The 23,731-nt window shown below is 49.3% G+C and overlaps 1 protein-coding gene across 8 annotated transcripts in view; it reads right to left on the reverse strand.

Annotated features, from left to right (window-relative positions):
- TNRC6B (trinucleotide repeat containing adaptor 6B) overlaps nucleotides 1-11,320 on the reverse strand; it is a 250,005-nt gene extending 238,685 nt beyond the window's left edge. For all 8 annotated transcript variants that reach the window (XM_060306216.1, XM_030855889.2, XM_030855886.2 and 5 more), the window contains exon 1: nucleotides 10,715-11,320. The gene's annotated coding sequence lies outside the window, so the exon portion shown is untranslated. The remainder of the gene's footprint in view (nucleotides 1-10,714) is intronic.
- Nucleotides 11,321-23,731: the final 12,411 nt, after the last annotated feature.

The raw sequence follows: 23,731 nt of genomic DNA on the forward strand, positions 1-23,731 counted from the left end.
GAATTCTTTCCTGTGTAAAGCCAAGGACCCTCACTTGGCAGCCGGGCCCAGGAACTTGCCTGAGACCTGGAACATGACCATCCTCATGTGTCCCATTTTCCTGCAACATACTGACCTGGGCCTAAGTTAGGAAGCCTGAACCTCTTCCACTTTTGGAGGTTCTTACTACGTTTTAAAATAAAGACATGCCAAGAAAGCATTATAAAAACTGTGGTACGTTTTAAATGTATACATGTAATTAACCCTTCTAGGGAAAGAATACAATGTAACTGTACTGGTCACAAGATACAGGATTAACAAACATGTTAATTTGTCATAAATCACAGATAGTATTATCTGGCAACTGGAACAAGTTTAAAGTTACAGTCAATATCTCCTTCCAGGGACTTCCCTGGCGGTCCAGTGGTTAAGATTCCACGCTCTCAATGCAGGGGACACGGGTTTGATGCCTGGTCAGGGAACTAAGATCCCACATGCCACAGAGCGTGGCCAAAAAAACAAAAACAAAACAAAAGCAAAAATAATATCTCCTTTCAATCCTGTGGATTTATCTCTTAGACTGCTTACACCTACTATATGCAAATCATTCTGCTGAGTGCCACAGAAAAAAACAAAGTAGTATAAACTGTTTTAGGCTCACGGTATCCAAGAGAGAATCTTGACTTCTCCCTCTTCTCTAGTTGAGGAAATTCTATCAATTATCACTCCACTCTCCTTGGTCCTTCCTGAAATTGCACCTTGAACCCACAATCTTCCAACTGAAACCACACAACTCATCTCAGAACTTAATGAAGCTCAGGTTCTTTATGACTTGGCGCAGAAGGAATTCAGCGAGAGGCAAAGTGACAGGGAAGAAATAGATTTATTAGTATCCTCTGTAAAGAGGTTGTAGGAAAACGGGGCACGAGAGGATGGTCATGTCCCAGGTCTCGGGCGGGTTCCTGGGACAGGCCACCAAGTGAGGCTCCTTGGCTTCGCACAGGAAAGAATTCAAGAGTGAGCCACAGGAAAGTGAAAGCGGGTTTACTGAGGGAAAAACACACTCCACAGACAGAGTGTGGGCCGTCTCAAAAGGCGAGAGCAGCCCCCAAATATGGGGTGCTTAGTGTTTATGGACTGGGTTCATAAGCTAATGAGTGGGAGGATTAGTCCAACTATTTTGGGGGGAAGGGGCGGGGACTTCCAGGAATTGGGCCACCACCTACTTTTTGCCCTTTTATGGTCAGCCTCAGAACTGTCATGGTGCCCATGGGTGTGTCATTTAGCATGTTTTACAATGAGCGTATAACGAGGCTCAAGGGCTACTGGAAGTTGAATCTTGCTGCCATCCTGGGCCTAATCAGTTCTAACCAGTTTACGTTACATCCTCAATAGCTAAGTCCTTCTTTTAAAGGTTCTGCCCTGCCCTCTTCCCTCCTGTCTCATTCCTACACCTTTTAAACAGATTTTCTATCTTGCCTTAAGATGTTGTGCCTTCTCAACCTCACCCTGCTTCCCATTTTCTCCTTCCTTTCTTTTCCAAACATCTTAAACTACACTCACTGCTATCACTTTCCCTACCATCCATTATCTCCTTAGCCCCTTGTAATGTAGGTCAATAAACAAACACACAGAAATCTGTAGCAATCGACATTGTAACAGGTCAATTATCATCTTCTGAATGTGATCAGCACTACCAGAGCTTAATCACCTCATTCTGAAAACTATCAAGTTCTGAATATGAAAATCTGAGGAAACACTGGTTAGCCAACAAAGTACAGACATCTCACAATTGTACTTTAAAACAATAATAGAATGAAAGATAGCAAGAGTTGAGGTGAATTAGGGAAAAGGAGGCACTACTTAAGAATAACAGGGCTGAGAAAGAGGAATGGAAGGGGACATGAAAGCAAAGAGCTGTTAAAGAGGTATAAAATGAATGAAAATGGACTAAATTTCCATTCAATGAACCTTCCTTTCTTCACTTTTAGTTGAGAATCAAATTAAACTAATGCTGGTTCAGTGAACCACTTAAAGACTTACAGATAAGTAAAATTAAAACTTCAAGCTGTAGAAGTCGTCTTTCCCAGTCCATGTACCTGGAGGTCCTTCTGGGTAATCCTTTCTGATTTCATCCCTTTCACTGGTTCAGTATCTGGCCCTGTGAGGTGCATCAGCACTCGCCTCAGGCAATCTGGAGGTCATTCCCTTTACTCTCCACTCCTAGATAAGCTTAAATGAGTTACTGCTTTCTAACTCCACCTGAAATCATTTGCATGGTTACAGGTACTATACTCAAGCAACTATATTAATTAGAAGCAACAAGCATCATTCTGGTTTATGATTAGCTTCTTTGAATGGTACTTTATAATGCCTTTATGAATTCAAATGTACGGAATCACAACATTATTTCCAAGATTATTTCCAGTTCTGAAATGTAGTGTAATCTAAGAGTCTGAGTCTGACATGACACGGTTAGCCTGTAAGTCAGCTGTTGGCCCTGTACCCCAATGCCAGCTTTATAAAAGCACACCACTGTGCCATCTTCTCCACATACTAAATGAGCTCCTTCGGGCCTCTGTGCAGGCTGTTCGCTCTGCCTGAAATGCCCTTCCTCTATGACTTACTGGAAGTGTCACCTTCCCTGGAACGGCTTTCTGGACCTCCAGTCGTGTGGACAACTTTCCTTTTCACCCCTGCCCCCTCCCCTATATGCCTACTATAGCACTTATTGCACTAAATGGCACTCATTTGTGTATGTGTCTGCCTTGCCCACTTCGCTGTGCACTCCTCGGGAGCAAAGATCTCTTCTCATCCCATCCTTGTAGTCCTAGCTGCTAACCTAGCGTTCAGCACATGGTGTGCACTCAAACGTTCAGTGAAACTGCAGTCATGTGAGTCCCGACCATATAAAAAAATTGTTTAAAGGAATAACCATTCTGATTATTTTTACTAATAAGGATTAAAAAGATACTCATTAAACTCTACAGTGGGGAGTTCCCTGGTGGCCTAGTGGTTAGGATTCCGGGCTTTCACTGCCGTGGCCCAGGTTCAATCCCTAGTCCAGGAACTGAGATCCCACAAGCCACACAACATGGCCAAAACAACAACAGAAAAAAACTCTACAATGACCACATAAAATTTTCAGACAAATTAAAATTTTTCATTACAATATTCTTTCTGTAATATTAAAATGTTTACCTATTACAAGTAGAAACTAAGAAAAAAATAGAACCCGGAGACAATCTAAAATGGAAAGCCCCTCCCTGCCCCCATATATTTTATTTATTTAAACCATTAGAATGATTTTGTTGTTGTTGTTGTTGTTTTTGTTTTTGTTTTTTTTGCGGTACGTGGGCCTCTCACTCTTGTGGCCTCTCCCACAGGGAAGCCCTGAAATGATTTTTTTTAATTCTATTTTTAGTTCTCGTTCTTAATTTATTTGAAAAATATTCACTCAGGACCTACTATGTGCAATTTACAGTGCTAAATACTGGTGATAAAAATGTGAACAAAACAGACAAGGTATGGGGCTTCCCTGGTGGCGCAGTGGTTGAGAGTCTGCCTGCCAATGCAGGGGACACGGGTTCGAGCCCTGGTCCGGGAAGATCCCGCATGCCGCGAAGCAGCTAAGCCCGTACGCCACGACTGCCGAGGCTGCGCTCTAGAGCCCGCAAGCCAACTGCTGAGGCCCGTGTGCCTGGAGCTCGTGCTCCGCAACAAGAGAAGCCCCTGCTCGCCACAACTAGAGAAAGCCCGCGTGCAGCAACGAAGACCCAACGCAGCCAAAAATAAATAAATAAAATAAATAAATTTATTTTTTTTAAAAAGTATTTTTATTCACATAGCTATTTTCTAGCAGGGAAAACAATATACAAATTAAATGATTACTTAATTACAACTATATTAAGTGCTCTGAATTTTTAAAAGCAGCACATCTCCTAATCTGGGGTGGGGATGCTTAGAAAGTCACTACAGAAGTGACATGTAAACTGGGCTCTGAGGATTGAAGAGGCATCAACTAGGGTTGGGGTGGGAGGCCTCCAGACCATGGGAATAGCAAGTGCAAGGAAGAGACCTTGAGTGGGGAGGAATATGCATTTCAGGAACCAGAAGGTCGGTGTGGCAAGAGTATAGGCAACCAAGCGGAGGACAGGAAATGTGGCAGGGTCTTCCCTGGGCATTCAGCGAGCAAGACAGAACAGGTGCTTACTCTCATGAAGTTTATATTCCAGAGGGCAGATGGCAGGGTTTGGGGACTCATTAACAGTTTTAAGTAGGGGAGAAATGTGACCAGTTACACTTGTTTTTCAGTTAAATGTTGTATATTTGAGGTATAACATACACAGAACAGATATGTAGTTTTAAACGATTATTCCTGCTGCAGTTTCAACAATTCTCTGAGGCAGAGAATTCTCTACTTACAAAAGAAAAAACTAAGGTTCTTCAAAACAAATTTATTTGAGGATATTTATTCAACAAACTTTTGAGTGCCTACAATATGGCAGGCACAGTACAGTGTGTGCATTCATACAGAGATGAATGCAACAGTCTTGCTCTTAAGAAACTCACAATCTGATGGGAGAGACAGATCTAGAAACACTATATAGTGTAGTCCATGCTAGAAATGAGGAAAGTATAAGGGAGCAGAGAGGAACTCAATCTTCCTAGGAAGAATGAATCATTTCATCTCTGTGTGAAAGCTGCATTTTTTTCATATTATTAGTTTTTGAATTCTCAATCATTCCTGTACTTGGAACACAGTAGGTACTCAAGCATATGTCTACGATACAAACCAACCCAGGTTTTCAACTTCTAGTTCAGTGCCTTTCCAGTAACTAAACATGCCCCTAACTGGAAGAGCATGCATTAATTCCAAGGAGCTCTTCTTTTGAAGCTGCTTTCCAAGCCAGCTTACCAACCACCAAAGAAAGTAAGTATCATCAAAGTCAAACCTCATTTTTTGACCCAGCCTGAAAACCCGTAACAATATCTAAACATAGTTATTTTTTTAAAGCAAATCTTCATTCAGAAGAAATTCTCCTATGAAGACAATCAAGAAACCGCCATCTAGTCCTTCATAATTCATGATCTCTGTCCTCAAAGAACTTATATTTTGGTTTCTAATTGGAAAGATAAAACGTAGCACATAGAAAGAATAGAACAAAATACAAGGTAGCATTTGTTCATTGATTTAACATATTTACAGACTGCTTACTACAGGCCAGGTAAGGAGCCATCTTAGGAATGCAAAAATGAGCAGGACAAAAGCCTGCCTTCAAGGAACTCAGTCTTATGGAGGAAGCCAAGAATAACACAGCCCAGGACAATAAGAGCCGTAATTCAGCAGGTCCGCACAGATGAGAACACAGTTGCCGTTGGTTCTAATTCATCAGGCACCTATACCTATGCCTTATCAGTTATTAAATATTTTAACACTACCTCTGATTATAATACAAACTGATAAATAATTGCTATATGAAAAAACAATGACACGAAAAAATTAACATTAAAATGGCTCAGAGGAGATGGTGAGAACTGAAGTTTAGGGATGGTCTTAGGATCCTCCGGGTTTCTCAGCAAGGAAGGTTAGCATATTTGGATAAGGAGCTGGTTGTAGGGAAGGGGAACAGAGTTACCAAAAAGCCAGTGGTGGCAATTACCCAGGTATAGCCCTCCATCTGTGTTGAGGACATGGTTTAGAGTTGTGCTGTCCAGCATGGTAGCCACTAGCCACATGCAGCTACTGAGCACTGGAAATGTGCTTAGTCTGAATTGAGATGTATTAAATGAAAAGTATCCTCCAGATTTCAGAGTTTCACATGAAAAAAAGGATGTAAAGCACCTCAATGTATTTTTTTTTACTGATTATATGTTTACACAATATTCTGGATATACTGAAGTAAATAAAGCGTTATGAAAATCAATTTCACCCTTTTTTTCTACCTTTCTAATGTGGCTACTAGAAAATTTAAAATTACATGTGTGGCTCACATTTGTGGCTTGCATTCTATTTCTCCTGCACAGTGCTAGTCCAGAGAGCTTTAAACAACAAGCTAAGGAGTTTAATCCCTTGAGGCAATGAAACACTATTGAATGTTTTCAAACTTAGGTGCTTGTGGTAGATTTGGGGAGGGGACAGGAAACATAAACAAAGCACTGTTTCAGGAAGACTAGTGTGGGGGCAATCCCTAGCTTCAAGACACTAGAGGCAGTTGTCAATGTCAAAAGGCCAGCAAATGTCAAAGGGTAAAGCAGGCTCAGCTGGAAAGCATACAAGGTCTTTAGAAGTCGCACGCTGGGTGTAGAGAGGAGGAAGAAATCAAGAGCAGGGTGAGGTGAGGGAAGAGTAACAGCTGCAAGCACTGACATGAGCCTGGATAACCAAGGTGCACTGCTCAGTGGACTAGCACGCCCAGCCCTGGTTTAGGTTTAGGTTAGACCTCAACTGGCTCAGTGGTAAAGGCTCCCAGGCGGAGGTGCAATTCAAGAGAACAAAATCGGTGTTCTCTTTAGTGATTTCAGATCTATCTCTATGTGGCAAGACCTCCACCAGTGGGATCAAGTCCAGAGAAGGTAGGAAGTAGAAAGCAAGGCTACCAGAAACTACAAGATAGCGATAAATTATGAAAGCAAAAGCCCAGACTTACAACACTGCCAGCAAATATTTACTGAGAGTTTGCGGTATGCCTGATACTTGGCTCGGCTCTGGAGGCATGGGAAGCAAAACAGACGTGGTCCTGAATCACAAACTGTAGTGAGAGCTATGAAGAAAGAACAGGAGCTCTGAGAGACCTAATTAAGGGTGGATGGGAATAATGGGATGAGGTCATAAAGGAAAGACCCTCTGAAGAAGTGACAATTTCATCTGAACCCTGAAGTCAGGTGGGTAAAGACTAAGGGGGAAGAACAGCCCAAGCCAGGAGAGTGGTATGTACAAAAACCTTACGGCTGGAAAAGGCTTGGGTAATTCAAAGAATTGAAAGAAAGGCTGTGTAGTTAGAATGTCAGGAAGGCAGGTGGGCCATATAAAGGTGAGAGAAGGCTGGAGAGGCAGGCAGAGGCCAGATCTCGCGAAGCCTCAAAGGATGAAAAATAAAATCCTAAACGGGTCTGAGTGCAACGGGAAGCCGTGAGGGGTTTTGACCAGGGAAATCCTGATGGGTTCTAAGTATTCCAACCACCTATGCTCTGCTCAGCCTACTGAACAGAAGCCGGCTTGGCAGCAAAGAGGCAGGACCCAGCATTCGTAGCTGAGTAGCAGGATACCTGGTCTGGGGTAAGAGTTTAATATAAGGCCCTTCAAGTGTTCCAGGGTTCCAAGGCTGGGAGAAGGACGGCACCACCAAAAAATATAGAAAAATCTGGTGGAAGAGCTGGTTTGGGCGCCATTAGCTGGGAGGCAAAGTTAGGCACAACTCTAAACATACCGGGTATGAAAGACTAGGCAAGAATTCCAGCAGGTAAATATGGATGTTGTTTAGAGAATGGAAGAGAGATGAGGCATGGATCCTCAGGTTAATAGACAGAAGTGATATAGTTTAAATCTCAAAAGTAAATAACATTTTCAAGGAGTAGAAAAAGAGAAAAAAAAAAAGACAACAAAAGGAGCCTGAGTTTGATCCTTAGAGTTAATTTCTCTCTGGGATGGAAGTCAGGAAAAAGGGCTCTCAAAAAGGAAAGAGCATGAGTGAGTCTTTTTGGAGTGATGGAACTGTTCTGTATCCTGATTATGGTGATGGTCACATGTATCTGTACATGTACTAACATTCACAGAAACATACACACACTAAAAGTCATTGTTATTATATGTTATTTTAAAAGTAAAATAAAAATGTTTTTAAAGGGTGGGGTAGTCAAAAGGACTGAGCTACAGGGAGACAGCACAGAACAGGATAAAGCCCGAAAGGATGCTCTGGGAAATTTAACCATTAAATTAAATGGCAACCTTGGAAAACGCCTCAGTGAGTGGTGGTGAGGTTAAAAGCCAGGCTGCAAAGGTTCAAGGATGACTAAGTAGTGAAGGGAAGCAGTCAGTATAGCCTCCTCTGTTAGAATTCTGGAGGTGAAAGGAAGAACAGAATGGCACAGGAGCTCAAACAGATGAGAAGTGGGAGATTAGCAAACTAGCAGAGCCAAACTTCCCAGACTCTATGAATTGCTCCATTTAAGTATTCTTCTAAAACATGCCTTTTGCACATGAGCTGTTCACTTTCTTATCGTCCCATTGAACTAAAACTGCTAAAATGAACCCGAAATCATGACATTTTTAACTCTGTTCCTTAGTCAACTGATATTTACTGTGCTCCTACTATACAGTAAGCACCCTGCTGGATACAAAAGTGAATAACGCCTGGGCCCTGGAAGAGCACACAGGATTAATCACAACAGCAAAGGTACTGGAGTGATCTGCACGAAGGGCTCTGAAAGCCTTGACCTCTGAATTAAACACATTTTAATTTATCTTTATGAAAAGTAAATAAGGAGGAAATTAAAGCAAAGCTTAGATGTAACACTAGTAAAAATGTTCCTAATTTCTAAAAACTAAGAATGAGTTTCTTAAGTTAGGTATGGGGAACCTAATCATCAGTCGCATTTCCCTTTTCCATCCCTCTCTGCTTTTCAGTGTACTCTGCATTTCTTCCTCTGGATAAGTTAGGGGGCAAAATGGGACAAGCACAGGCTTTGAAACCAAACAGACTTAAGACTAAACCGATGCCCTTGAACTTCCTAGCTCTGTGGCTTCTGGAGGCTCATAAAACAGTAATGATACCTACCCCGCAGGCTTAAGGTAAGAATTAGGTAAAAATATAAACAGGTTGGCATATGCAAAACACGCAAAAAATGTTAGCTTAGGGCCTCCCTGGTGGCGCAATGGTTGAGAGTCCGCCTGCCGATGCATCCGTGCCCCGGTCCGGGAAGATCCCACATGCCGCGGAGCAGCTGGCCCCATGAGCCACGGCTACTGAGCCTGCGCATCTGGAGCCTGTGCTCCGCAATGGGAGAGGCCCGCGTACCGCAAAAAAAAAAAAAAAAAAGTTAGCTTAACATTATTACTACCATTTGAAGAAATGATATTGTTCTGATTTAAAACATTTTTAAGTGCTTCCATTTGAATGAGAAAAAAATAATCTTTTTTCCCCAAGAGCATGACATTTCTGTGCTACCTTAGAAAAGCAGCTTGGCAATTTTTTCTCCTTAAGTCCTATCAGGAACTATTTTGCTCAAATAATGATGTTTGGGACAAGCACTTAAAAACAGTCAACAACTAAGAAACTATAAAGGCATCATTATTATCATCACGGCATCCCAAGAGGAACAAGCCAGTCTGATTTGCGATCTGCATACTTGCCTTAGTGTATGGACCTACTACATTCACATCTCTCCTACTACATACCGAGTGGGACACTGCACACGTGTAGAGTTGTCAATGTTCTAAAAGTTCTGCTTTTTAAAAGGCATTTACAAAACACTACCAAAAGAATAAACATAGTTTCAAAGCCAAGATGCTTCTCCAAATCAATAGGAAACTATCATCCTACTGAAATTCCCCACAACTACGAAGGAAATAGCCTCTATTGTTAAACCTGCACAAAATGCTAAGATGTAAGATTTCTATACATCCCATTTCTGTTTGCTTAACTGCTGGCGCGGGGGGGGGCAGTAATTAATGACGTTTTACTCACTGACCATGGGGAAACATCTCTGGCCAATTTTGTTGTATAATTTTGCTTATATTGTAAGCAAATGGCCAACTTGAAATTCACCTTATTCCTCGCTTCAACCTCCAGCACAGACGCTAAAAAGTAATAAAACAGCCAAAAGATACATGAGAAAGCAAGCAGCCTGAAAAGACCCAGACTAGTTCTCGGTGCCCAAAGAACTGAGCATGTGCTGGTCCTTAAGAAGCCTGACAAGAGGCTACCTTTACTGGGTGTCTTCAGCCACTACAGTGGATTTAAGCCCACTGTGGAAACCCACTAGTTTGAAACCAAAGGGCGCAGGACCAGGGAATGCAGGAAACACTTCGGGCTGGTCGTCCGCTGATATTCCCCTCGCCCTCCTTTCCCCGAGGAGGTTGAATCGCCTCTCGAAGGTGGCCACACACGCAAGGCTCTGGGGGGAGGGGTGGGGGCGGCAGCAGGGGAACGCATTCACTCCGTCACGCAGGTCCTGCACACAGGTGGGGACCGGGAGGCTCCGAGGCCTGCCGCCTCCCTCTGCCACCGCCAGGCAGGGGCCCCGACCCGCCTCCGCGGGCCTCGGCTCTCCGCGGGGACCCCTCTCTGCCCCGAGGTCCCCCAGCGACGGGAAGCGAACTCGACTCGACCAGCCCACCCGGAAGCCCTCCCCCAGCTCACACCTGCCGGCGCGTGACGCCCGCAGTCGCGCTCGTCTGCCGGTCCCGGCCCGGCCATTCGGGGCGCCCCTTCCCCGCGAGCGGATGTCGCCCGCGTCCCTCCCAGCCCCGGGGTCAAACCCACCAGACGCCCGCCCCGCGGGGCGCGCGCCCAACGCCGCCACCCGCGCCGACCCCGCGCGCTCACGCCCCTCCGGCCCTCTCCCCGCCGCGCGCGCTCACTCGCGAGGACACGCACACGGTGCGCCTCAGCTTGACAGGCCGACCCCGCGCCGCGCGCTCCCGCGGGCGTCCTCGCCCACCCGGCCGGCCAGCTCTGACTGGGCGGTGAGCGGGGGAGGGGAAGGGCGGCGGTGGCCGTCGGTCCTCACTTACCACTGAGCCGTGCCGGCTCCAAGTGCGCGGCGTTCCGCTGTGAGGCGATGCGCCGCGATGCGCGCGGTCCCCGCTTCTCTGCAGGCTATGGAGGCGACGTAGTAGAGGGACTGAGGGGCTCGGGGGGGGTCACTCCCTCCCGCTTCACCTCCGAGAAACACGGGGACCCCAGAAACTAAAAACAAAATAAACAAACTTTCCCCTCCGCCTCCCTCCCCCAAAACCACAACACAAACACTCGGGGGCCCGCCCAGAGCCCCACTCCATTGGCCGCAGGGAGGATGCTGCCGGCCCTCACTGGCTGGCTTTTGTGCCCGTCAAGCTGCCGTTCCGCCCCTCCAATTTCTCCCAGCTGCCGTCGCCCCTCATTGGTCAAATGCGTTCCGTTTGACGAGCTACGATTGGCTGAGCTGTCTGCGCCAATCATTCGGGGACACACCCCCTCAGCATCCCAGAGACCTTTTCCTCGGTCGCGGACTCGGAGAGGCGAAGGGGAAACTAGAGCATGATGGCGGCCGAGCTCACTTGGCGCAACCATCGTCTTTTTCCTTTTATTAGCTCATTAGTGCTTCGCCCTCGCGCTGTTTCCCCTAAGCTCCTCTCTCCGTCCAGTACTGCCTAATAACGGAATCTATACGTCCCGGCTCCTTGATTTATCCCCGCCGAAGTGCTGAGTGTGGGCTCGTTGTGAATCATTGGACTGTCAGCGTGTCACTCCCTAGTCAAATCTTCAAACTATTGGTGGAACAGCAAGCAAGTCCGTCCAACAACAAGGGCTAATGCCATTGGTTTGTCTCCACTGAGTTCTTTCCTGGTACCTTATTGGGCAAATAGGCGCGTCGGTCAGATCTGGATTCGCTGTGCTGTGGTTGTTTGCTAGGGAGTTTGAATGACTCCCATCATTTGGCCTGTGGTTGACGATAGTAACGATTACCATTTATTGCATGTCCGCTTTGTGCCGACCATGCAGAGTTCTTTACAAGGACTATCGGTTGAACCTGTGAGTTTTACGTTCTCTAAATTTTACAGTTAGGAAACTGAGGCTCCAGAGAGGTTAGGAAATTTGCCCAAGGTCACCTAGATAGGATGTAGTTGGTAGGCAAGCATTTGGTCCCAGGTCTGTCTGACTCCAGAGCCTTCGCTCTTTTCACTGTACTTTAGTGCCTTTCCCTTAGCCTAGAATCGTACCCAATCAGCTAACCCAACATCTTCAAAAGCTTTCAATCAGAACCTAAATTCCTCAGTTTCTGGAGGTGACATTGCTGGGGACTAAAGCTATGGAATAGGCTGTCATTGCCTCCACTGCATCCTCTTCTCCAGCACCCATTCCTCCCCACCCTGAATTAAACAGTCTTGGTGATTCCTGACCAGAAGCCTATCTACCTTTATGTTCATTTTCTAGGCTTTATAAATAAATGGACACTTCTACCAGCCTTCTGTTTCAAGCCTACTTTCCTGACCCACACCCATCCATCTCCAGCTCACTCTCTTTTGAGAGAGTCCTCAAGAGGCAGAAACAAGAAGAGAATCTAAAGAGAGAAAAAGAATAAATCGGTTTAGAAATAAATAATTTACTGTATGCAAACGGAACAGCCCTTCGGCTCCTGGATAGCTTCCAGAGTAGCCCCTGATGCTGTGCAAGACAAGTGCTCCTGGCTTGTGGCCATTGGATTCTTTGTGGCCGCTTTCAGCAAAGTGAATCCAACATTCCAGCCAGGGGAGGGCAGAATGCTTAGGACCCACTGCCAGAGAGCCGGCCCCAGGCTCTGGGACTGAAATGATCTCCAGGAGCACAGTGCTGGACGATAGCCTGCATTCCGTCTCGGGTAATTAACATTTTACCATCCCAAATCCCCACCCCCTGTAGCTTCAGTGGGATCACTGCCCTTGTTTCCTCTCCTGATCCAAGCTGTTGTGTAACCGCATTGGCACTGCTTTAATAATAAAACAACCACTGTAACACAGTAATAGTGCTCAACACTTATAGCCTTTCAGCAGAGGAAGATAAGTGTTTCACAAACATCAATTAAGATTAAATGGCAGGTATTCCTAGGGCAACTGCCAGCAGCAGGACAGAAGAAAATTCATGAGTCAAATTCTAAGAAAGGTCCTAAGAACCTGAATCCTTATAACTACATACCCCATACTAGCATTCCAATATGGGGATTCTGAACCAGAAAACAAAAAGAATGAGAAATGGTCAGTGTCCAAAAACTTCCTTATTTTCGTAGTTGGTTGTTTGTAACTCTATTTTTAACCCTTAAACTAGTTTTTATAGTTTAATTGTTGGACATACCTGTCTCCCCAACTCAGTTTAAAGTTCCTTGAAAACAAATGATTTCTTTTTCATCTTTGTATGTCTCGAATTGCTCTGATTATATAAGGTTCCCCCAATAAATAATTATTCAGTAAATATTTATGGAGCTAGTTGGCACTTTCCTAAGGTACAGAGGCTGCACAGATGAATAAAACACGTCTGCCTTTAGGAACCTCGATTTAGTGGGGGTGACCAACAGGTAAACACAGTGCAGATGGCTTGGAGGGACATGGGACTCAATCTTGGAGAGACAAAGATGGCTACCCTGAAGGTGTGACATCTACAAGAACTAAAGGATGAATTGTGATTACCTAGGCAAGAGACTGGGGATGTGCGGTGACCTGCAATGCTCGCTCTCTAGGGCCAGGGAGCAGGATAGGAATATCCAGGAGTGGCCAAAGCCGGTGCTTCCTATAAGATTGCTGTTTTTCTGATCATAAAAGTAACATTGAGTAAAGATTTCAGACAATACAGAAAGTTTTAAAGTAGAAAATAAAATCTCCCTCAAATCCCACTACTAGAGCCAACCGCCATTAAGGAGAGTATCTTCCCAGACTCTTGCATTATGCGGGCCTCTCACTGTTGTGGCCTCTCCCATTGCGGAGCACAGGCTCTGGACACGCAGGCTCAGCGGCCGTGGCTCACAGGCCTAGCCGCTCTGGGGCATGTGGGATCTTCCCGGACTGGGGCACGAACCCGTGTCCCCTACATCGGCAGGCGGACTCTCAACCACTGTGCCACCAGGGAAGCCCCCAGTCTCTTTTATGAATAGACCCGCACATGGATTTCTTCCAACAACAGTGGGGTCTTGTCTGTACTTTGATAGCTCTCATTGCTCAGAACTGCAGCTTTGGATGGAACCTGTTCTCACTTTCTCTACTTGCGGGAAGAAAGCCAATAAATCAACTAAATGTTTATCGTGGAGGATGATGGTTTCAACTTCCTGTCGCAGCAAATGACAGATTATCACCTGTTACAGGACTTTGGGGCTTGCTCAGCCTAGTGTGGAGTCAGTGAATGGTGGGAGGAAAGGGGTCTGCAGTACTCACTGCCCGAGGGCTTACAGGCTACTTTGGTGGCTGTGGAGTCCATTCCTGCCCTGAAAAGGCAGCCCAGGTCAAAGAATGACATGCTAGGGTGCTCTCCTTTGCTCTCTTTCTTGTTTCTTCTCTGCATTCTACTTGCGGTAAATATTTTGTGTGTTTGTTTGTTACAACACACCCAGCTTTGAGAGTAAAAAGACTCGCCAAGCCCTGCACACTCGTATGCAGGCCAAGTGCAGTATGTTCTTGGAGCGCTATACTATTCTTAGAGCTCTATATGTGGTATTCTATACAGTTGGCTTTTTGCTGGAGGGGAAGGCAGATTTAATGAGTGATAGCTGCCTTGGATGGCTACCAAAAGTGCTCTAAGCCATTCCAAGCAACAGGCCTTCCTTTCTTCCCTTGAGAGATTGTTCTGTGATCCCTGAACACATTGCATTGGCCTGGACAAAATCCAATACAAGGGGAATTTCTGCAAACAATTCTGCAATGACCCACAAGCTTGGGGTGACATAGCCAGCTGGATCGGCTCCAGCTCTGATTTCTGTGGCACAGGAGGACTCCCTTTACCCTTTGCGCTGGCCTCTCATTTCTGTGAGACATTTGGAAGTGTTTATAATGCAGTCTCTGGTTCTCAAACTTATAATCATGGGAAGATTCCCTGTCAAAGAACTAAATCCAGAAGACAAGAGGACAGCTGACAGCTGATCTGGCTCACTTGGGAAGTGGGTGTGGCCACAGCCAAGGCCAATAGCACTGGGGGAGGGGAACTTTCTAGAGGGTGCTGATTACAGAGGACACACTCATAAGAATTTATTACGTTTGGTAGCATTTATTGTGCAACAAAGCCCTTGTGACAGAAGCTGTGCTGCCTCTAAACCACCTCTCATTTCTTACAACCACACTTCCTGAAAAGCTCCTAGGGAAGCAGCAAACACTGGACCCCTCCTGTGTGCTGGCCAACGCTCGACCCCCAGGAGGTTCACAGGAGAACCGGATGTGCTGTTAATAAGAGCTACCCTTTCGTGAACACCGATGTGTGTCAGACACTGTACTGAGGGCTTTACATGGATCATGGCAGTTAACCTTCACAACAACCATGGTTATCCCCATTTTCCAGGTAGGGAAACTGAGCCTCTGAAGGGCTGACTAACTTGCCCCAGGTCGCCACAGTTAATAACTTCAAAGCTGAACCCAGACCCTCTGCCTCCAATGAGTCAGCTCTTTTCCATGCTGCTATGTTTCCCAGAGGCATCTACGTCGGAACTGCCACAGTGCCGCTGGAGAGACAACCAGCCCCCAAATGAACAGTCGCCCTCATAGCCTTTATGAGCTCAACCCCATGCTCTTTTCCCTACAGACTCAGGGAAAGAGGCGCACCTCTTCCTGGCTAAATTACTGCCTCTGATGGTCCTTCCTCAGCATCCAGTTGGGATCTGGCTCCTCTCCCACCCCCTTCAAAATAGCCTTCCTTCCTGCCTGCCTGCCCTTTTCCCCTCTTTTTCCTTTTCTCAGTGTCTTAAATAATGCCCTGTGGCCATATCCACCACTGCTGTTCTGTATCCTGGCTTCCAGCCCTAACTCTCTACTGAAACTCGTTTCTCTAAGCTCATCTATGACCTCTTTGTGGCCAACATCCAAGAGACTTTCTTAGTCCTCGTTTCCATGGCTTCACCACTATGTTTTACTCTGAAAATCTTCTCTTGGTTCCTCAAAATAGCCAGCTCCCCTCCTACCTCTACAACTGTTCATGCTCTTTTTCATATCCCCTCTCTCTCTAAGCTCCTTCTATGGAGTCTCTCTCTCTCCTCTCCTTATGTTGCCTTCCGGGGCTGTCGTGGTGGGGGGTGGGGGGTGGGGAGTGGGGGTGGAGAGCTGGGTCGTTGTCCTGCCTTCACCTCTGAGATCGTGATTTTCATTTCTCCGTCCCCAGCCGTCATTCTGCAGGCCACTTGCTGTGTGATCGATCGTGTGCAAGTCACGTAAACTGTCTGAGCTTCAGTTTCCTCATTTCTAAAGTAAGTGTACTGAAGCCGACTTGTTATTCTAGACTCTAAGATAACAATAAAACCTCAAGTTTGTAAACACATGCTATGCCAGGCAGGACTGGCAGTGCAAAATGAAAGCATGGGGCTCCTTGTTCCAAAATTGTTAAGAATTTCAAGACAGCAACAGCAGAGCATTAAACCAAATGTGGGATCCTTCGCCTCCTGGGTGCAGGGCCCATGGGAGCCCGCAAGTTGCATGCCCATGAAGCTGGCCCTAGTGCCAGGCACTGCTGTAATTATATAGGTATTGACTTACTCAATCCTCATAACAATCTTATGAGGTAGATACAGATGAGGACACTAAGGCAGAGGGAGGTTAAGTAACTGTCCGAGGTCGCATTTTTTAATTGGTAGGGCTGAGAAAATTTACACCTGTTGGTTGGAGTAGTTGTGAGATTCATACCGTGAAGGATGGTTCCCTCCCGGGGGTCCCCTCAGGAGGACTTCCTGGTAGCCTCTCAGCGGGCCCATGCCCATTGCTTCCTCAGCGAGTTTGCCAGCCCTCGGATGCCCCTTTCTCTGTCCCCTGTTCCGAGGTCTACACTCCCTTCAAAGCTCAGTTCAAGCCCCTTTTCCTCTCAGGGGCTTCTGGCACAGAGAAGCCAGACCCACATCTCCTTCCCCCTAAATTCTCTCAGTACCCTGTGTAGAGTCAGGCCCAGCCCCGGCCTGGCCATGGGGATTGTTCATAGGCATGGGTGAAAACTAACAACTCCAGAATTTGTTAGGAAGAGGGCTCAGCGGCAGCAGTCTGGTTGAGGGTGGGGTACTGGGGGAGTCCTCTTGGCAGGACAGTGGCAAAGTAGGGAAGGGTCCCAGGTGTGACAGTTGGGGGTTAGTGCTGGGAGCCTGGAGGAAAGTGGCCGGGGGCCAGGGGTCCAGCGGCTTTGCAGGCCAAATCCAGCCACTGCCTGTTTTTGCACAGCTCTTGACCAAGAATGATTTTTATATTTTTTGAATGGGTGGTAAAATTAAAAGATGAATAATATTTTGTGACACACGAAAATGAGACGAAATTCAAATTTCAGCGTCCCCAAAATTTCACTGGAACAGCCACGCCCACTCACTCGCATCGTACTGGTGGGCTTTAGCGCTGCAGCAGCAGCAGCGGTCGTGACAGACCCCGCATGTCCCCAAAGCCTAGAACATTTACTATGTGGCCATTTACAGAAAGTTTGCCGAGCGCTGGCCCCTGCCTTCTTTCTCTACCCTGAGGAGGAAAGCAAGGCGCTGCGAGCGGCCGCCAGGTGTCAGCATCGCCCCGCGTGCTCTCAGCTCCGCGCTCCGCGGGGACCCGCAGCCTCGGGTTCTGCGCCCCGACCCGCGCCGGTCCTGGGGCTCCTCCCGGTCCATCCGGGGAGACGCCGGCTGTCCTCGCCGCCGGCGAGTGCGCGGAAAAGGCTGGAAGAAAGCTGAGGAGGGTCTGGAGCCGCACGGGGGTTCAGGACTGGCTCGTTAGCCCGGTGGCTTGGCGCGGGTCGGCAGGCTTTTCTGATGTGCTATTTGTTTGGTTTGGGTTTAATTCGTATTTTATATATGAAGGAGTCTCCAAACACGCAAAAATTGTTTATTTTTACCCAAAACTATCAGTCAAGAAAAGTTTGGGGCTTTTGCACAACCGGATAAGGCGGTGGCCCTCTTCCAGGCCCCCTGATAACAGACCTACAGAGCTGAGGGGGGGCCGCGGGGGTCAGCGGGCACCGGCGTAACTCAGGCCCTGCTGAGCCGAGGGCTCACAAGTGGCATCTCTGGTAATTTTCTCCATCTTTCTTTCAAAACCTGGGCCTCCTAACTTCTTCCAGGTGGATGAGCATTTAGGCCGGTGTGCCAAGTACTGGACATGAAAGTGGCCATTTTACCGGGAGGGAGCAGGGTAGAGAATCCAGAAGAGAATGTCCCGAGAGGGAAGTGATAACCCCCCATGTAACACAACGGAGGCAGCAGCCTTTACAGAGCTCCTCCTCTATGTCAGCCGCTGTGCTGAGGGCTTTACTCCCCAGGGCCTCTTGAGGGTGGTACCAGGATTATCCCCATTTTACCTGGATGGATGTGGAGCAGCTTACAGGGTCATTTAGCTAATATGTGGCGGAGTGGGGAATCCAGCCCGAGCCTGCCCGTTCTGCACTGTCCTCTTGCTGCCGCAAGCCTCAGCTAAGATCACAGCAAGCAGGTTGACCGCCCCCCCCCCCGCTCCCACCGCCGCTGCCCTAAATCTGCGATGGCCTGCCTCACCGTTCATCCCCAGGCCTAGTGCACAGTATCTGCTGAGTGAACAAATGTATAAAGCCTTCCAAGTACTGCAGTGAAGTGCCTCTCCTTGTTCAATCGCCCAACTTCCAAGGAGGAGACCAGCCAGGGTGTCCATGCTGCACTCAGGAATAAGGGTCACCAGGCACGGTTCTTGGCTCAGCACAGGACGGGATGTGCTTTTCCCTTGCTCGTGCCCAGAGGACCGTAGCCTCTGCAGGCATACTGCCTGTCTTGCCCTTTCCTCCCTTCGTCCTCCAGGCTCCCCACACACTTGCTGCCTTCTGTGGCAGGTCCTAGCTTATCCCTATGACATGGACGTCTGTTCCTAGAGCTGCTTTATAGTGGCTGCAGACAGTGCCTACCTTCTAGCCACTTTTCTGATGAAAACTTGTCTCCAGCTGGCTGTCACTTGGAGAGGCCACATGATGCAGTGACAGTGCCCTCCTAGAGGGTCCGGATAACCAGGTTCTAGCCCTTCTCATGACTTGCTGAGTGACTTTGGACAGATTTCCTTACCTCAAGGCCCATCTCCTCCTCCCCTGCTTTCGTGCTAGCCTTTGAAAGAAGCATGCGGACAGGGTCATCCGTGAGCAGCCAGAGAGGCCTGGAGACCCGGGTGGCTGGGAGATGAAGACTGTCTGCTGAGGACACGCACTGAAAGGAGAAGCCTTCCTGGAGGAAAGGATTTGATAAGGAAGGACTTCAAAGTCCTTAAGAAATTAAATCCTGTTTGGCTTCCATGTACAATTTCAGGAGTCAGGAACAAAAGTGAAAGGGTTATGATCAATGGCAGAGCCTCTGACACCGTCCACATTGATTAGCCTGACTTATTCCCTGTATCACATGGTTGTCAAGTGTTCAATCATTTAACGAGTCGTTATTAAGCAGATACTGTGGATACGATAGTGAGGCGGAAAGACAGTGTCCTGGTCTCCAGGCACAGAATGGGTATCTGTCGTGCCAGGAAGCAGCAGAAGCTGTCAGAAGCAGGGCCTTCCTCGGTTCGGAGCTGGGAAGGCAGAAGCTTCGCCGAGGAGGGGTGAGAAGTTCAGGCCTGCCTAACTTTTCAAAGCCTTCTGGCTGATCCAACGATGACTCGCCCTGAGAACACTCTCACATCTGCGCCTGCCACCTCTCAACCTTTCCTAAGGTGCGCGTCCTCTCAAGCTTGGTCTGGCTCAGCTCGCTGAGCCCGGGATGCCTGTTCTGTACCAGACCTCCTGCCACTGGAACAGCAGTGCAGACAATCACAGGGACAGCCGCTGGGTCCTCCAGGCAGGGAGGAATGACGGTGGTGCACAGCCAGGTGATAAACTATATGTGTGGTGCATGGCAGGGCTCAATAGCTGCTAAGGGGGCTTTGTCAGAACGGAACGTGGTTGTGGTACCCCAAGTAGCAATCCCCACCTGGCCTGCGTTGAGGAGCGTGGAAGTCTCTCTACCGTCGGCCCTGGCTGCCTTTTGAGGTGGGGACACTGCTGGGCACACACGGGAATGTCCAAGGGTACTCTCTGTGTAGGACTTTAACTGGGACTGAAGGAAGGGGAACAGATTGGGAGGAAACGTGGCAGGGCTCTGGGTGGAGTAAGACAGATGTGTGCATATAAACATACCTGTTCCACAGAGTCCAAGGCGGGCAAGAGCTAAGCAAGGTAACCAGAACAAGGACGGAAGATGCTATTGTGTCGGTCACAGAAAGCAAAATCTTTGGCAAGTCAGCCAGCCTCTCTGGGCCAAAGAGATCAGTCAAAGAGAACTGTTTTGCAGGATGTAAGCACAGAAAGCAGCTCAGGCAGGAGCCCGTGGCCCTTCAGGGCTCAATGCAAAGAGCTCTTTCTCAACTGGGGCGATTCTACCCCCCAGGGACACTTGGAGATGTCTGGAGACATTTTTGGCGGTCTCATCTGAAGGGGTGCTACTGGTAGTTGGTAGGAAGAGGCCGGAGGCGCTGCTAAACATTCTACCACGTGTAGGACAGCCTCTCCTCCCACAGAGACTTTTGTATCTGAAGTGTCACTGGCGTTGAAGGCAGGAAACCCTGAGTTGGGGGGGCAGGCTAGATCTGCACTTTATGTGCTGTAGGATTTGGGGAGAACAACGCACCTCCTCATCTGAAAAACGGGGGTGGTAAGACCCAAGCTGCTCATCACACAACTTCGTGAGGCTCCATCTCCAAATACGCAGGAGAACTTTTTGTTAACTTTGTAAAGGGCCTCTTCCTGAGCTTTTCTTAGTTTGAAACCTGCAGGTGACTGAGGGAGGCATCTAGCACGGTGACTAGCATATAGTAGGTGTTCAATAAATTAAAAAGAGGAAAGCATCATAGCAAAAAAAAAAAGTCTCCCCCGTAACCCCTCCCCTCCCCCCGGGCCCGTTTCCTCCATATCTCAAGGCTGCCTTTGTGGTCCAGCTTTTCTATTAGGGTCCAAACAGGCACGGGATACTGCTGTTGGCAGAGGCAGTCTCAGAAGCACCCCTGAAGGATCAGGGCTAGGGCTAACCATACCCCAAGGACAGCTGACGATGAGCCTGCGAAGTTTTGCCAATGTCATGGGAAAGCCTCCCAGCTCCGTGCAGGGGTCCTGGGCTTCCTGCTCCTACGGGGCGAGGTCTAGGGTGGCAGCAGCCCTGGGGTCTCAGCCCTCAAGTGCCTCTGCTCATCTGAGGTCGGCCCCTCAAGGAGCTGTGCCATTTGTTGGCTCTCAACCTACAGAGGCCGTACTCAGAAAGTGGGCAGCTTGGTGGTGGGGTGAGATGGGGCCAGCGAAGCCAGGCCCCGCACCCAGAGTACTGTTTCACCCCTGTTCCTCCTGGAGCCCTTCTGATGTTACCAGCCTTGGAGATGTTACCAGCCTTGTGGAAGCTGCTGCAGAGGGGCCAAGGGCATGAGCCATCCTTGAACTTGCCATCCAACTGGGAAGGCCAGATGTCCCCTTGAGATTTGATGACAGAGAGACTGTTTCACAAAGCATGTGCAAAGTGCTGGAACAGAGGGCAGACGCACTAAAAAGTGAGAAGCCGAGAGGCAGGACGGAGGGGCTGGAGTTCAGGCAGACAAGCTGCATTTGAGGTCTTCAGGATCCTCAGCCACCTTTGGACTCTCGTCTCTTCCCGAGCATCTTAGAGCTGGAGGGGGTCAGAGACCACCTCGCTGAAACCTCTGTAAGGAAGGGGAGAGGTGCCCCACCTCACAGGCCAGCACTCTTCCCGTGACACTGCGTTGCTTCCTTTTTAACACATGGTCTCCCATCCTGCTTGGTTTCTCTGAAGAGAGTGAGAATGACCCCATGCTGGTGCAGGGAGAAGCCGGGGCAGGACGGCCAGCCAGGCTCAAGGCTGCAGCGACTTGGAACTTCCAGTCCAGAGCCTCCTGCATGTGAAGGCAGGGGAGGAACCAGGCTTGCTTTGGGTCAGGAGATGGGAAGGGATTACGTGAGCCTGCTTCTCTCGCAGGCGAGGCACAATCACTTAGGAGCTGGTCCCCTCCTCTGGCCTCCCCACTTGCCCCAGAGGTGTCCACTCTGCTCACCAAGAGTGCTCTCTCCACCCAAACACTTTGAGCTGAGGTGTAACCCCTGCCCCTCGTGTTCCACCTCCCTCTCCCTTCCCCTCCAGAACAAGCAGGGCCACATCGCCAGGCCTTGGTGCATAAGGAAGCACTTCCCAGCAAGGGTTTAATCCTCACAGACGCTCATGGAGGTGGGTCAGGGTCCCTCACCCCCCAAGAACCAGGTTCACCCTTCCTTCCCCTGCCCCTCCCACCACCCAGCGGGGAGGCCAGGCTCCTCTCAGGATGCTCGCTGGTCCCCTTGCTCCCTCTCCCGTCAGGCCCTAGCAAGCACCCAAGCACCGGGGCCCCGCCCCAAGGTGCTGCTGGTGCCCCAGGGTTTTGCAGAAGGAAAGGTGTGAGGACGAGAGTTTGGCTCAGAAGCAGGAGGCTGAGAGAGGCTGAGTGTGGTGCTTTCTCAGGCACTGCAGCCCCCCGCTCTCCAGGCCTCCAGCCCCCAGCCGGAAGCAAGGCCAGCCCCCCGCTCTCCAGGTCTCCAGCCCCCGGCCGGAAGCAAGGCCAGCCACCCCCGCTCTCCAGGCCTCCAGTCCCCGGCCGGAAGCAAGGCCAGCCACCCCGGCTCTCCAAGCCTCCAGCACCCGGCCGGAAGCAAGGCCAGCCACCCCCGCTCTCCAGGCCTCCAGTCCCCGGCCGGAAGCAAGGCCAGCCACCCCGGCTCTCCAAGCCTCCAGCCCCCGGCCGGAAGCAAGGCCAGCCCCCCGCTCTCCAGGCCTCCAGCACCCGGCCGGAAGCAAGGCCAGCCACCCCGGCTCTCCAGGTCTCCAGCCCCCAGCCGGAAGCAAGGCCAGCCACAGAGCCTGCGGTTCGGCAGTTTCCCGGCCGTCCATTCAAGAACTCTCTCCGCAGGTCCTCTCAGTCACATGCGTGAAGAGGGGGTGGTGTGCGATTTTCAGCTGGTCTTCCTGGCCTGGCGTCATGGCAGTTAGGCCAGGTCCCTAAGAAGCCAGGGAGGCTGAGGCAACTCAATACAGTCTGACTTTGGCAGGAGGCCAAGCCTGGTCTTTGGCTGACATATAACTAGAGAAGGCACATAAGTCCCGGCTGGTGAAGGGACTGAGGGCCATCTCTGGGATGGGAGGAGGGCAAACGCTCCTGGTGACAGGGCCCAGCCTCCAGCACCACCAGAACATCAGCCAGGCTCTCTCTCTCCCTACTTTGGGCTGCAACTCAAGGCAAAAAACGGGAGGGAGTCGCCTCAGGTAAAGGCGTGAGCAGAACTGCCAGATGGGCTTGCAGCAGGCGATAGCCAAGGAGGCCCGGACCACCCAGGGCAGAGCCTGCCAGGATGCTGCTGGGGGAGGGAAAGGAGACCTCAGCACAAGGGCTCTCAAAAGGGCAGGGTCACATTCTGCCCTTACTGCATTCAGAGTCTACTGCAGGGGCCTGAGGGACGGGCCAGGACGGCCACGCCAGGAAGGCCACAGCAGCCAGCCCCCAGCCGTCCTCGCTGCATCTTCCACCGTGAGTTCAGAAGCTCAAGCGAGACTGGATCCCGGGCTCAGAGCCCTGTCCTCGTCCCTTCTGTTCCACCAAACCTCTTGGGGGACCAGCAGCACCAGGAAGCCCAGGGAAGGAGAAGCCAGGGGGCTGGGGCTGCCCCGGAGACCCCATCACATTAAGGGAGAAAGACATGGACTCACCCCATCTGGGGGCCTGCAGGGCAAAGCTGGCCCAGTGGAGGGAGGGGGCTGGGCATAAAGGAGAGCAGACACTAGTCAAGCTTCCACTTCATGTAAACAAAGGGTGACCCCCCTGCCCGGCCACGACAGTCTTATGGAGGCGTGTGATTGT

The sequence above is a fragment of the Globicephala melas genome, chromosome 10 (assembly GCF_963455315.2).
Source record: "Globicephala melas chromosome 10, mGloMel1.2, whole genome shotgun sequence".
Taxonomy (NCBI): Eukaryota; Metazoa; Chordata; class Mammalia; order Artiodactyla; family Delphinidae; genus Globicephala; species Globicephala melas.